A 12,331-nucleotide genomic window follows, 5' to 3' on the forward strand; every position below is an offset into this window, starting at 1 on the left:
GCATTCCAGGTGAAGCTGGTTGAGAGAAGACCAAGAGTGTGCAAAGCTGTCATCAAGGCAAAGGGTGGCTATTTGAAGAATCTCAAATCTCAAATATATTTTGATTCGTTTAGCACTTTTTTGGTGTTATTTCAAAGTTTTGATATCTACTCTATTATTCTACAATGCAGAAAATAGTAAAAAATAAAGAAAAACCCTTGAATGAGTAGGTGTTCTAAAAAAAAATTGACAGTTAGGGGAGATAACTTTTTCTCATGGTAGAGCGCAAAAGCACTGCCTTGCTCACAAATATTGGCCTTGTTTGAGAGGATCAAAACCGCATAATAAACTGGGTGGTTCCAGCCCTGAATGCTGATTGGCTGACAGCTGTGGTATATCAGACCGTATACCACGGGTATGACAAAACATTTATTTGTACTGCTCTAATTTCCTTGGTAACCAGTTTATAATAGCAATAAGGCTTGTGATGTATGACCAATATACCACTGCTAAGGGCTATATCCAGGCACTCTGTGTTGTGTCGTGAACAGCCCTTAGCCGTGGTATGTTGGCGATATACCACACCCCCCTCGTGCATTATTGCTTAATTATACAATGGGTGGTTCTAATCCAGAATGCTGATTGGTTAGAACTGCATGCCAGCCGGTGTCTATTCCACTAGTTACCACAGGCTAAATCTATGAAGCTAAAATGCCTGTTCCATCTGACCGTGCAATCCACTGCCTCTTCAGCCCAGCCAGGCAATTTATGAACTTGATCTCCACTATAAAAATCATCTAGACATTATCTCACATTTCTTTTAGACTAAAGTTTTGTTTTCAATGGCAGATATTGGTATAAATCTTACTGTCTGTCTCTCCGCCATTTGCAACATTGTTTCAATACTGAAATTCGGTCGTCAGCTGTCCCTTAGTAATGAACGTGTCGGGATTCGGGACGAGACAAGACAGGCAGCATTTCTCAGGAGGAAAAAGAAAAACACATCTGTTTAGCTGAGGTGTTGGCCAGCGGAGTAGAACACTTGAAAAAGAAAAGGAGAGCCGCACACTCCAGGAGATCAGATGCAATAATTGAATAACCTAATATCCAACGTTTCGACAGACATGCTGTCTTCATCAGGACAGCGTTTCTCAGCCAGTTGAAATCATGAATCAGCTGGCATAATTTTTATGGATACAGTACATTAGAAAAGTATTCAGACCCCTTTACTTTTTCGATATTTTGTTATGTTACTGTCACGACTTCCGCCAAAGTCGGCTCCTCTCCTTGTTGGGCGGCGTTCGGCGGTTGACGTCACCGGCTTTCTAGCCATCGCCGCTCCATTTTTTATTTATCCATTTCTATTGTCTTGTTTTGCACACGTGGTTTACATTCCCCAATTACACTGCATGTATTTATTCCTCTGTTCCCCCTCATGTCTTTGTGTGATATTGTTTGTGTGTTACGTGTTTTGTAACACGCCAGGCTGGCGTTCGTTATTTCCGTGTTATTTCACGAAGCTTGGATGAATTGTTAAAACCTTTTAGGGATAGGGGGCAGCATTTTTGCTTTGGATTAATTGCGTGCCCATAGTGAACTGCCTCCTATTCTGTCCCAGAAGCTAATATATGCATATTATTATTAGTATTGGATAGAAAACACTCTGAAGTTTCTAAAACTGTTTGAATTATGTCTGTGAGTATAACAGAACTCATAGGGCAGGCAAACTTCCAAACAGGAAGTGGAAATTCTGGGGCTGGTTGATTTTCAACTCATCGCCTATTCACATCCAAATAAGATATGGATCTGTTCGCACTTCCTACGCCTTCCACTAGATATCAACAGTCAGTAGAACGTAGAATGAAGCCTCTAGTGTGATGTGGGACCAGATGGCAGCTATTTGAGTCACTGGTCTGGCAGAATGCCAGTTCCTGGCTACGCGCAGTAGTCAATATATCGCCTTGCGTTCCATTACTCTGTAGACAAAACTAATTCTCCGGTTGGAAAGTTATTGGATATATATGATAATAACATCCTGAAGATTGATTCTCTACTTAGTTTGACCAGTTTATTCGACCTGGAATACAACTTTTTGAAGTTTTTGTCCGAGTTCGCCTGGACCAGCGCCAGCTTTTGGACATGTGAACTAAACGTGCTCGCAAAAGTAATTGGACACTAATAAAGAATTAGAATTCTTTGCACTGCATTCTGATGAAAGATCATCAAAGGTAAGGGAATATTTATGATGTAATTTCGTATTTCTTTTGACTCCAACATGGAGGAGAAATATATTTACGTCTGAGCGCCGTCTCAGATTATTGCATGGTATGCTTTTTTCGTAACGGATTTTTATTTTTTATCTGACACAGTGGTTGTATTAAGAACCAGTGTATCTTTAATTATATGAAAAAACATGTGTCTTTCGTCAAAGTTTATGATGAGTATTTCTGTTATCTGACGTAGCTCTCTGCACCAATTTGTAAGTCGCTCTGGATAAGAGCGTCTGCTAAATGACTTAAATGTAATTACTCCGGATATTTTGGAGGCATTTCTGAACATGGCTCCAATGTAAACCGAGATTTGTGGATATAAATATGCATATTATCGAACAAAACATAAATGTATTGTGTAACATAATGTCATATAAGTGTCATCTGCTGAAGATTATCAAAGGTTAGTGATTCATTTTATCTCTAATTCTGCTTTTGTGACTATCTTTGGCTGGGAAAAATGTCTGTGTGTTTTTTTGGATTTGGTGGTGATCTAATATAAATATATGTTGTGTTTTCGCTGTAAAACATTGTAAAAATCGGACACAATGGGTAGATTAACAAGATGTTTATCTTTCATTTGCTGTATTGGATTTGTTAATGTGTGGAAGTTAAATATTTCAAAAAAATATTTTGGGATTTCCAGCACTGCCTTTGTTATGTTCCAACATCTAGTTGAAATCCTTCCCAGAAGAGTGGAGGCTGTTACAGCAGCAAAGGGGGGACCAACTCCATATAAATGCCCATGATTTTAGAATGAGATGTTCGATGAGCAGGTTTCCATATACATTTGGTCATGTGTCTAGGAGTTGGTGTGAAAGTGTCTAGAATTCATCTATAGGTAATACCACACAACATGAGAAAGAGACACATATTGAGAGCATCATGCCAAACAGGAAGTGTAAAGACGGGGGTTTCCTTGAAAGACGGAAAAGGAGAGGAGGGTCTCAGCTGAGGTCCAAGAATTATGAAATATTATGTCCAGTTCAAACTGGCCTGTAGGTGCCATCAAGAAGCCTTCATAAGAACACATTCTTCCTTCAGATTCTCTACAATTGGTTCAGCCACAGGGGTCCCCAGGTTTTCACTTCAACCATACATCGTTCGATGAGTACACACAAGCCTTTTCCTAACTATCTTCCAATTACCATCATCCCGGGGATTATGCCGTGGCCAAAACCCATGAGTTACAGTCCCTATTTTATCCACAGCTTATGGATACCTATTTGTCAAACACACTCCCTAGATCTTGTATCCCTCAGTCACTTTTGATACGTTTTTATTACTTTGATCAATTAGCTCATGTCCAAAAGAGTCCTAGGGTACAATTACGCTGTCTCTGCTTGTCTTTTGCCCTCCTCATTAAATACATTCGATAGGCCTGATCTGTCTCTGCCATTGGTTTACTCCTTGAAATTAACACTGCAGTCCTGTTTGGGTCCCCCTTTCCTTGGGTCCCCCTTTTCTCGAGCAAACGTCACCCAAGTGTTGACAGGGCCGGCTTCACCCACACAAACAAGTATTGTGGATAGAGCCAACACAGTCAACCACCAACTACCACATGATGTTATCTTTCCTCTCTTATACCCCCTAAGGGTTTGTTTATTTACAACATAACCTTGCTGATCATGTAAAACAGTTGGTTCTTCAGGGCTTTGGGCTTGCCCTTCATCTTTTTCAAGTCTTTGGTCTCATCTCACATCTGCCTCTTGTTTCAGGCTGTGTCTGGCTCCATCTTCTCCTGTGGGCTGAACACCTTCTGGCAGTGGGACAGGTGGTGCCAGCCGGACCTTTCCTGAACTCTGACTGCAGTTGTTGTTTCCATGGTTACCTTGAATGGCCCCATCCATCTTGGCTTGTTCCATTGTCTCTTGTGGATTTTGACCCAGTCTCCAACCTCCACAGGCAGGTAGTCGGGGTTCTCACCTAGTACCTCCTCCTGGTCTTTCCTAGTGTGAGAGTGGAGAGATCTGACAACAGTAGTTAGCTCTTTCATGTACTCCAAGTGTTCTCCTTCAGCTAGAGTCAGGTCTATTTGTCTGTCAGTCGTGGCTCTGTGTGTGGGAACATTCATGGGTCTTCCTGTCAACAGTCTAGAAGAAAAATAAACGCACACCTATTAGGCGAGGTGCTGGCTAGCGGAGTGGAAAACTTGAAAATAAAGGAGAGCAGCACACTCTAGGAGCTCAGATGCAAAAATGTAATGTCCAATGTTTCGACAGCCATGTTTGTGATTATACCCTGATGAAGACAGCTTGGCTGTCGAAACGTTGGACATTACATTTTTGCATCTGAGCTCCTAGAGTGTGCCGCTCTCCTTTATCTTCCTGTCAACAGTTCATTTGGTGTACACCCCATGCCTTTTATTAACACTACTGTACATTTTCATTAACACCAGTTGTAAAAAATCCACCCAAGATTTCTTGGTGGAGTGGCATGCCTTAGCGAACCCTTGTTTAATAGATTGGTTAGCTCCCTCGGTAACCTCATTACTCTGGGGGTGGTAGATGGACACAAACTTCTGGTCCACTCCCGTCATTATGGCTACCTGCTTCACTACATCACCAGTGAAGTGGGTACAATTTTCTGCAGATTAAACCTCAGGAACACCAAATCTAGGTATTATCTCCCTCACAAGTAGCTTTGCTACTATCCACAGTGAAACGAGTCTTATATCGACATAACCTGAAAGAAGCCACTGCTCCAAAACCACCATAAAAAAGTCAGACTACCGTTTGCAACTGCACATGGGGACAAATATCATACTTTTTGGATAAATGTCCTCTGGTATGATGAAACAAAAATAGAACTGTTTGGCCATAATGACCATCGTTAAGTTTGGAGGAAATAGGGGGAGGCTTGCAAGCCGAAGAACACCATCTCAACTTTGAAGCATGGGGGTTGCAGCATCATGTTGTGGGGGTGCTTTGCTGCAGGAGGGACTGGTGAACTTCACAAAATAGATGGCGGAAGGAGGAAGGAAAATGATGTGGATATATTGAAGCAACATCTCAAGACATCAGTCAGGATGTTGAATGACTCCAAGCATACTTCCAAAGTTGTGGCAAAATGGCTTAATAAGGACAACAAAGTCAAGGTATTGGTGGCCATCACAAAGCACTGACTACAATCCTATAGAAACTTTGTGGGCAAAACTGAAAAAGCGTGTGCGAGCAAGGAGGCCTACAAACCTGACTCAGTTACACCAGCTCTGTCAGGAGGAATGGCCCAACATTCACCCAACTTATTGTGGGAAGATTGTGGAAGGCTACCAGAAACGTTTGACCATGTTAAACAATTTAAATGCAACGCTACCAAATACTAATTGAGTGTATGTAAACTTCTGACCCAATGGGAATGTGGTGAAAGAAATAAAAGCTTAAATAAATCATTCTCTCTGCTATTATTCTGACATTTCACATGTTTAAAATAAAGTGGTAAATTTTACTAGGATTAAATGTCAGGAATTGTGAAAAACTGAGTTTAAATGTATTTGGCTAAGGTGTATGTAAACTTCCGACTTCAACTATACATATACAGACTTTTTTTAGAATATACCTTTATTTTTCCTCGCAAACCCTACCACCCTTCCCCCAATTGGAGTAAACTAATAAACAATAACACTTAGGCTTCTACCTTCAGTTTATACATATTAGACACATTTTACAGACACTATCTATTTTACAGGAGTTATATTTTGTTTGTTTTTAGTCATTCCTCTATTTGTAATGTCCATCCAGTTTGATTTCTATTTGTAACTGCTATTTCACTAAATTTCTGAACCTATATACATTTTACAGACCCGTATGTTTTACATTTGTTATCTTGCTGTTATTAGTCCCACTTCAGCTCCAGTCAGCCCCTCCCATTTATCTCTTTGTACCATCCATTTTGGATTTCTATTTGCCATATAATATAATATAATATAATATAATATAATATATGCCATTTAGCAGACGCTTTTATCCAAAGCGACTTACAGTCATGTGTGCATACATTCTACGTATGGGTGGTCCCGGGGATCGAACCCACTACCCTGGCGTTACAAGCGCCATGCTCTACCAACTGAGCTACAGAAGGACCATAATTTTTCAACTGTGCTGTGATGCTTCACAAAAGTACTGAACCTTTTTATTCTCATAGCTTCTACAGATTGTAAACTAAAGAAACATTTTTGCTAAAACAATTATTATATTATTGATCGATTGAGTATGACTTTTCAAATCACCCAGTATTGCTATCTGCAGCGTTAGCTCTAGGTAAATGTTGCAATTCTTCAGCCATTCCTGGACCTGTGACCAAAAACGAGCTACATATGGACAGTACCAAAATAAATGATCTAATGACTCTGCCTCCTCGCAGCAAAATTTGCAGAGCTGGTAAGATTGTATCTCCCATATAAATAACATTCCATTCGTTGCAAGAATTTGGGAATAATAATTGCAAGTTTTGAATCCGGGGTTGTTTTGCGTGTTAATTCATAACCCATGTGCCATTGAATCAGTACATCGAAAATCTCTTCCCAACATATTCGTTATATAAATAGGCCATTTTTTTCTGGCTTGCTATTCCAAATAAAATGAAATATTTTTGATTCATATCATTTAAAAAGCAGGTCACTAGGTGTAGGCAAAAACTATAAGCAAATAGGTAAACTGTGATGACTAAAGAGTTAATAAGGGTGATTTTTCAACAAATAGATTAGGTATCTTCCTTTCCATGGTAGCAAGATCTTATCTATTTTTGCTAACTCTTTATAAAAATCATTTCTTTCTTTCAGGACTTGTATACCGAGTATGTCCACATCCCCGTCTGACCATTTTATTGGTTAACTATATGGTAACGTAAAAGTAGCATTTTTTTGTGATCCAATACGTAATATAGTACCATAATTTGTAACATAATAAGGTTTTAATCCAATCGAGGTTAGCAAAATTATTTAGGAACAGTGGGTTAACTACCTTGCTCAGGGGAAGAATGACATATTTCTACCTTGTCATCTCGGGATTCAATCTTGCAACCTTTCGTGTAAGTCCAACGCTCTAACCACTAGGCTACCTGCCGCCCATAATGCTAGGTAACCTTCTCCTTCTGTAACGTTACTTGTCAAAATTGACACGTTCTGTCTCCAGAGAAGAAGAGAATCGCAGAAAAAAAAGAAAGAGCTCTGTGTGCCCAAATGGTGTGAGAGAGCACGAGCTGACTGTGCCCCTCAAATAAATGTTACTAGTCCAATGAGTTTTAACACTCAGTTACTTTGTTTCAGACCACAGCACCTGAAATAATGGGAAGAGACGGAAGCCCAAGCGGCGGGAGCCCAAGCGGCGGGAGCCCAAGCGACGGAGCCCAAGCGACGGGAGCCCAAGCGACGGGAGCCCAAGCGACAGAAGGAGCACAAGCACCGAGTTGACCCTAATGCTTTTTGACTAAAGAAGACATTTTGTAACTTTAGTGCTTATCTTTACAACAGGAGTTTCACCTACCTGGCTGGCATGAACATGAATCATGGGAAAAACATCCTTCATTTGCTTTTTAAGTGCAAAGATGACATATTTTTTTCCCGCTACCCCTGTTTGGAGACAGGTGCATGATAATGGTCCATTCTAAATCTAAACTTATTTCACACATATATTATTTAGTATATGTAAAGGCAAGATTAAATCAAGAATAGTCTGATTGGTGACAATATTTTTTGCGACTTCATATACCTCATGTAGGTCTATATAGGTCTATATATTTTTGATAAGGTTTGTAATCACAACTAAAGTGGCCAAATAACTTCTTAAAATTACGCACATTAATCCGCTTTACGAGGGTTGTAGAGCCTACTGGCATACATACAGTGTAAGTAGCTCGTGAGTTTCAAGTTTGTAGGTCCTTCTGTAGCTCAGTTGGTAGAGCATGGCGCTTGTAACGCCAGGGTAGTGGGTTAGATTCCCGGGACCACCCATACGTAGAATGTATGCACACATGACTGTAAGTCGCTTTGGATAAAAGCGTCTGCTAAATGGCATATATTATATTATATTATAATTTTCACCATAAAAATGCACCTTCATAATAAAAGCATTACATGCATAATCGCAATTGATAATGGTGTTTCCCGCTAATGGAACATTCACGCTTATAGCCTACTGCCATGTGAGCATTGCTGCTTACGTAATGTGAACAAATAGCATAATAGGTTATCAACATTTTAAGCTAAACATTCTCTTTTTTTATGCTGGTGGTTGTACTGTATAATTTGGGATCTATCATATCCTTAAGTGTCCCAGACTATGTTTGGAATATTAATTTCTTGCACAGAATAGAATAGGTCAACTTTTGTACTCTGGGGGATAGTAGATTGATATAGGCTAGTGCTTTTGCTGTTCGTTCTGGCCTACTCATCTTGTTGGCTGATGAAAAGTAAATGTGGACAGTTCTTTCAATATCTTCCATATACACCTCAGAATTGGATAAGGATACCCGCAGTTGCATCCCCGATGTGTCTGTCTTCACTTGTAGCCTGTGAGAAAGACCCGATCACGTGATGGAGAGCCATTTGAATGAGAGGTGCTTCAGAGCGTGTAGCACTCAGGGATAAGGGCACAACACAGCACTTTGGGCCAAGGGCACAACAGCCACTGGTCGCAAATGGCATGGATTTTCTTAGGGTGCATTACGGCCACAGAAAGGGGATGCCGCCGTGAAATTTGAGGCGTTATCAAGTGTGTAAGAATATTTTGAAGATAAATACACAACACAGAGGACTAAAGGTCAAGAGGACTAAAAATCAATAGACTACTAACGATCAATGGAAATAGTGTTTTCTTCTGTAATAGGGAATTAATGAATAATGGGTCAGAGACATGGGAGGAATTTGTCTATACATTGAGCCTGAAATAGGATACTTGTTATTTGGCCATTGGCCCAGTTCTATTGCAAGGAATTCTAATTGGTCAACCACATGCTAAGGTTGGGTTATAAAACTACATCCTGTCCTTTGTTCTGTGGAGAGAATCACTGAGGAGAGAATCACTGAGGACAGCGGAGAATGAACATATATCTCTCAGCATAACATCTATGATTTGTCCTCTTTGAACAAACCTATTTTTCTCCCCCTGTTTTGCTTTGGGGTCTGTTATTGAAGAGTAACATCAACCGATAAGTGTTTGTCAAATTGTGAATGAGAGACTGATGTAGTGTGTACAGCCTGCGCAAAAAAACAAAGCAGAGCTCATGCCGTTCAAGCAACTTTTTTCAAATCATAATTTGTGTCGCATCATGCGATCATGCAATTACTATGTATTAAAAATCCAAACATATAGCCCAATGTTTGCAAAACAACTAAAGTTACATTAATAACTCTAAATTAAGCATATAGGAGTACCTATTTCTTTGTTAACCGCTCAACACAGAATAGCCGCATATTAGCACTGCCTCAAATCGTCTGAGAAAATATCCTTTATTTTATTCTGATTCTATTTTATTCTGATTCTATTTTATTCTAATTGTATTCTTCATAATATGAAAAAATGTAAAATAATGGCAAGGAATTCTAAGCAAATCTTGTCTACTAAATGAACTAGTGTAGCTCACAGCCATTTGGCATGGCCAGATCAGGACCTAACATAAGGACAACTCAGAGTATGCTATTCTGTTCTTCTGAAATAGACTACATTTTTTTCATATCATGCTTCTTTAGACCTGTCTAAAATAAATCATGGATTTGTTGTGAAGGCAGAGTTGCAAAGAAAAAGCCATATCTCAGACTGGCCAATAAGAAGAAAATATTAAGATGGGCAAAAGGACACAGACACTGGGCAGAGGAACTCAGCCTAGAAGGCTAGCATTCCGGAGTCGCGTCTTCACTGTTGACGTTGAGACTGGTGTTTTGCGGGTACTAATTAATGAAGCTGCCAGTTGAGGAATTGTGAGGCGTCTGTTTCTCAAACTAGACAGTCTAATGTACTTGTCGTCTTGCTCAGTCAGACAGCATGATGCCTTAGTTAATGTGCAGTAGATAGATAGAATGGAAGTGTGTGTGTGTGTGTGTGTGTGTGTGTGTGTGTGTGTGTGTGTGTGTGTGTGTGTGTGTGTGTGTGTGTGTGTGTGTGTGTGTGTGTGTGTGTGTGTGTGTGTGTGTGTGTGTGTGTGTGTGTGTGTGTGTGTGTGTGTGTGTGTGTGTGTGTTATTTTCCACCATAATTTGCAAACAAATTCATAAAAAGTCCTACAATGTGATTTTCTGGATTTTTTTTCTTCTAATTTTGTCTGTCATTTACATTTACATTTAAGTCATTTAGCAGACGTGTCATAGTTGAGGTTTTAGGTGGGAGAACTTGCACAATTGGTGGCTGACTAAATACTTTTTTGCCCCACTGTAAATGTTAGGGGGCAAAGATTCCCGGTTTATGTGATGCTTGTCGTTTGATGCGACACAGATAGGGTGGTGAGAGTGGGGAAACAGAAGAGTCCTTGTCTGTTCTTTTGAATTTTGAAGTTGAGTCTTTGCCTGACAAAGTGAAGTTAGGATATATGAGTTATCCTGTACGAGCGTATGTGCCGAATACATTAAAATGTTACAGTTGTCAAGCTTATGGGCATGTGGCAGCAGTTTGTAGAAGGAAGGGTCCAAGGTGTGAGAAATGTGCAGAAGGGCATGAGACAAAGGAATGTGTAGTATTGGGGAAAGTAGTGGACTGTGTTAATTGTCAGTAAGATTGGATTTTTAGCATTTATAGCAATGGTTATTAATTGTACTGCAGGGATGGATCAGAAGTCTCAGAAAATTGAGGTTGTGGTGGCAGCTGCAGAGATGTATTTGGGTGTGCGAGACTTGACAGCACAAGAGTTACAGGATGTGTTAAGTGGTGATGCCCCATCCTTTCAGTGTGATGACATGAGGTAGGAATAAATACATTCAATTAGTGGAGTAGGGGGGGGTGTTAATTTGATTTAACGTAATTTTGAAATTTGTGAGTATAGTGTTAGATGGTAAGGGTACTTATTTAGTACATTTTTCTTTTTCAAGTAAAGTATACGGGAGTTGTACTCCAGTCTATTAGGAGGCGGTAAAGAAACAAATTGGATGCCAACCGCCGTTAAACCTCGAAGAAGAAGTCATCCCCAAAATTAGCCCGATCAACGAAAAACCTAAATTCCCGTCGGCCCTTGTTTTCAAGTGAAGGGAAGTCAAATGTCGGCGATGGATGGGATGGGCCTCTTAATGTGCTTTTAACAATATCTCAACCTTTAATACTGTATTTTAAACGTAAATGTCACGTTTTAGAAAATAAACGTTAGTTGAAGATCGTGGATTTAAACGGACAAAACATGTAACTGGATCTAAGGTATGTATTTGACCGGTGTAGCTAGGAGGAGAGCTAACGTTAGCAAACTTGGCTAGCTAATGTTACTGCTATTTCTGGCTGGTCTGGCTAGCTAGCGACGAATCTGATTCCAGTGAAAACGTGACGATTATAAGTAGTTTCAGTGATCAAGTGTATTTACTAGTTAAGTTTGTAGTTTACCAGCCAGGTCAACTGGTGTTGCAAGCAACAGACGAGAGTGAGGCCTGATCCATGTATTTTGCAACGGCTAACGTTAGCTTGCCACTTCCAGTTAATGCAATGGCCAATTAGATAGCTAGCTAACATCGTCACACACGACACTGCAATATTCTTCAAAATTTTATTTGACTTAAGTTATGAATCATCAGACAAAGACTCCGGCGAAGAGGAAACAGAGAAGGATGAAGAAAGGAGTAGGACGAGGTTGAGGTGTTACCAAGGTGATAGGGAGAACCCAGATGACGAGCCTAGCGAACTGGTGTGTGTGTGTGTGTGTGTGTGTGTGTGTGTGTGTGTGTGTGTGTGTGTGTGTGTGTGTGTGTGTGTGTGTGTGTGTGTGTGTGTTTTAAGCTCTTCCATTGACTGTAGCATTAATGTGTGTGTTTGTCTGTCCCCTTCATATAGGGAGCTGCCATTACTGCAACCCCCGAAACACTTTCCTGCCTGGTCTCTCTTCACTGCTATCCACAGCATCTCCTCGGCAGGTAATGCCAGCCTACGCTACATTAATTTTAAAATCTTTCCTGTA

General features: G+C 40.2%; 1 long non-coding RNA gene across 1 annotated transcript; it reads left to right on the forward strand.

Moving 5' to 3' along the window:
- Positions 1 to 11,370: 11,370 nt before the first annotated feature.
- Positions 11,371 to 12,239, forward strand: LOC124037937. The gene is made up of 3 exons (XR_006839274.1): positions 11,371 to 11,583; positions 11,952 to 12,061; positions 12,208 to 12,239. It is a non-coding gene; the product is annotated as an uncharacterized LOC124037937 (long non-coding RNA).
- Positions 12,240 to 12,331: the final 92 nt, after the last annotated feature.

The sequence above is a fragment of the Oncorhynchus gorbuscha genome, linkage group LG06 (assembly GCF_021184085.1).
Source record: "Oncorhynchus gorbuscha isolate QuinsamMale2020 ecotype Even-year linkage group LG06, OgorEven_v1.0, whole genome shotgun sequence".
Classification (NCBI taxonomy): Eukaryota; Metazoa; Chordata; class Actinopteri; order Salmoniformes; family Salmonidae; genus Oncorhynchus; species Oncorhynchus gorbuscha.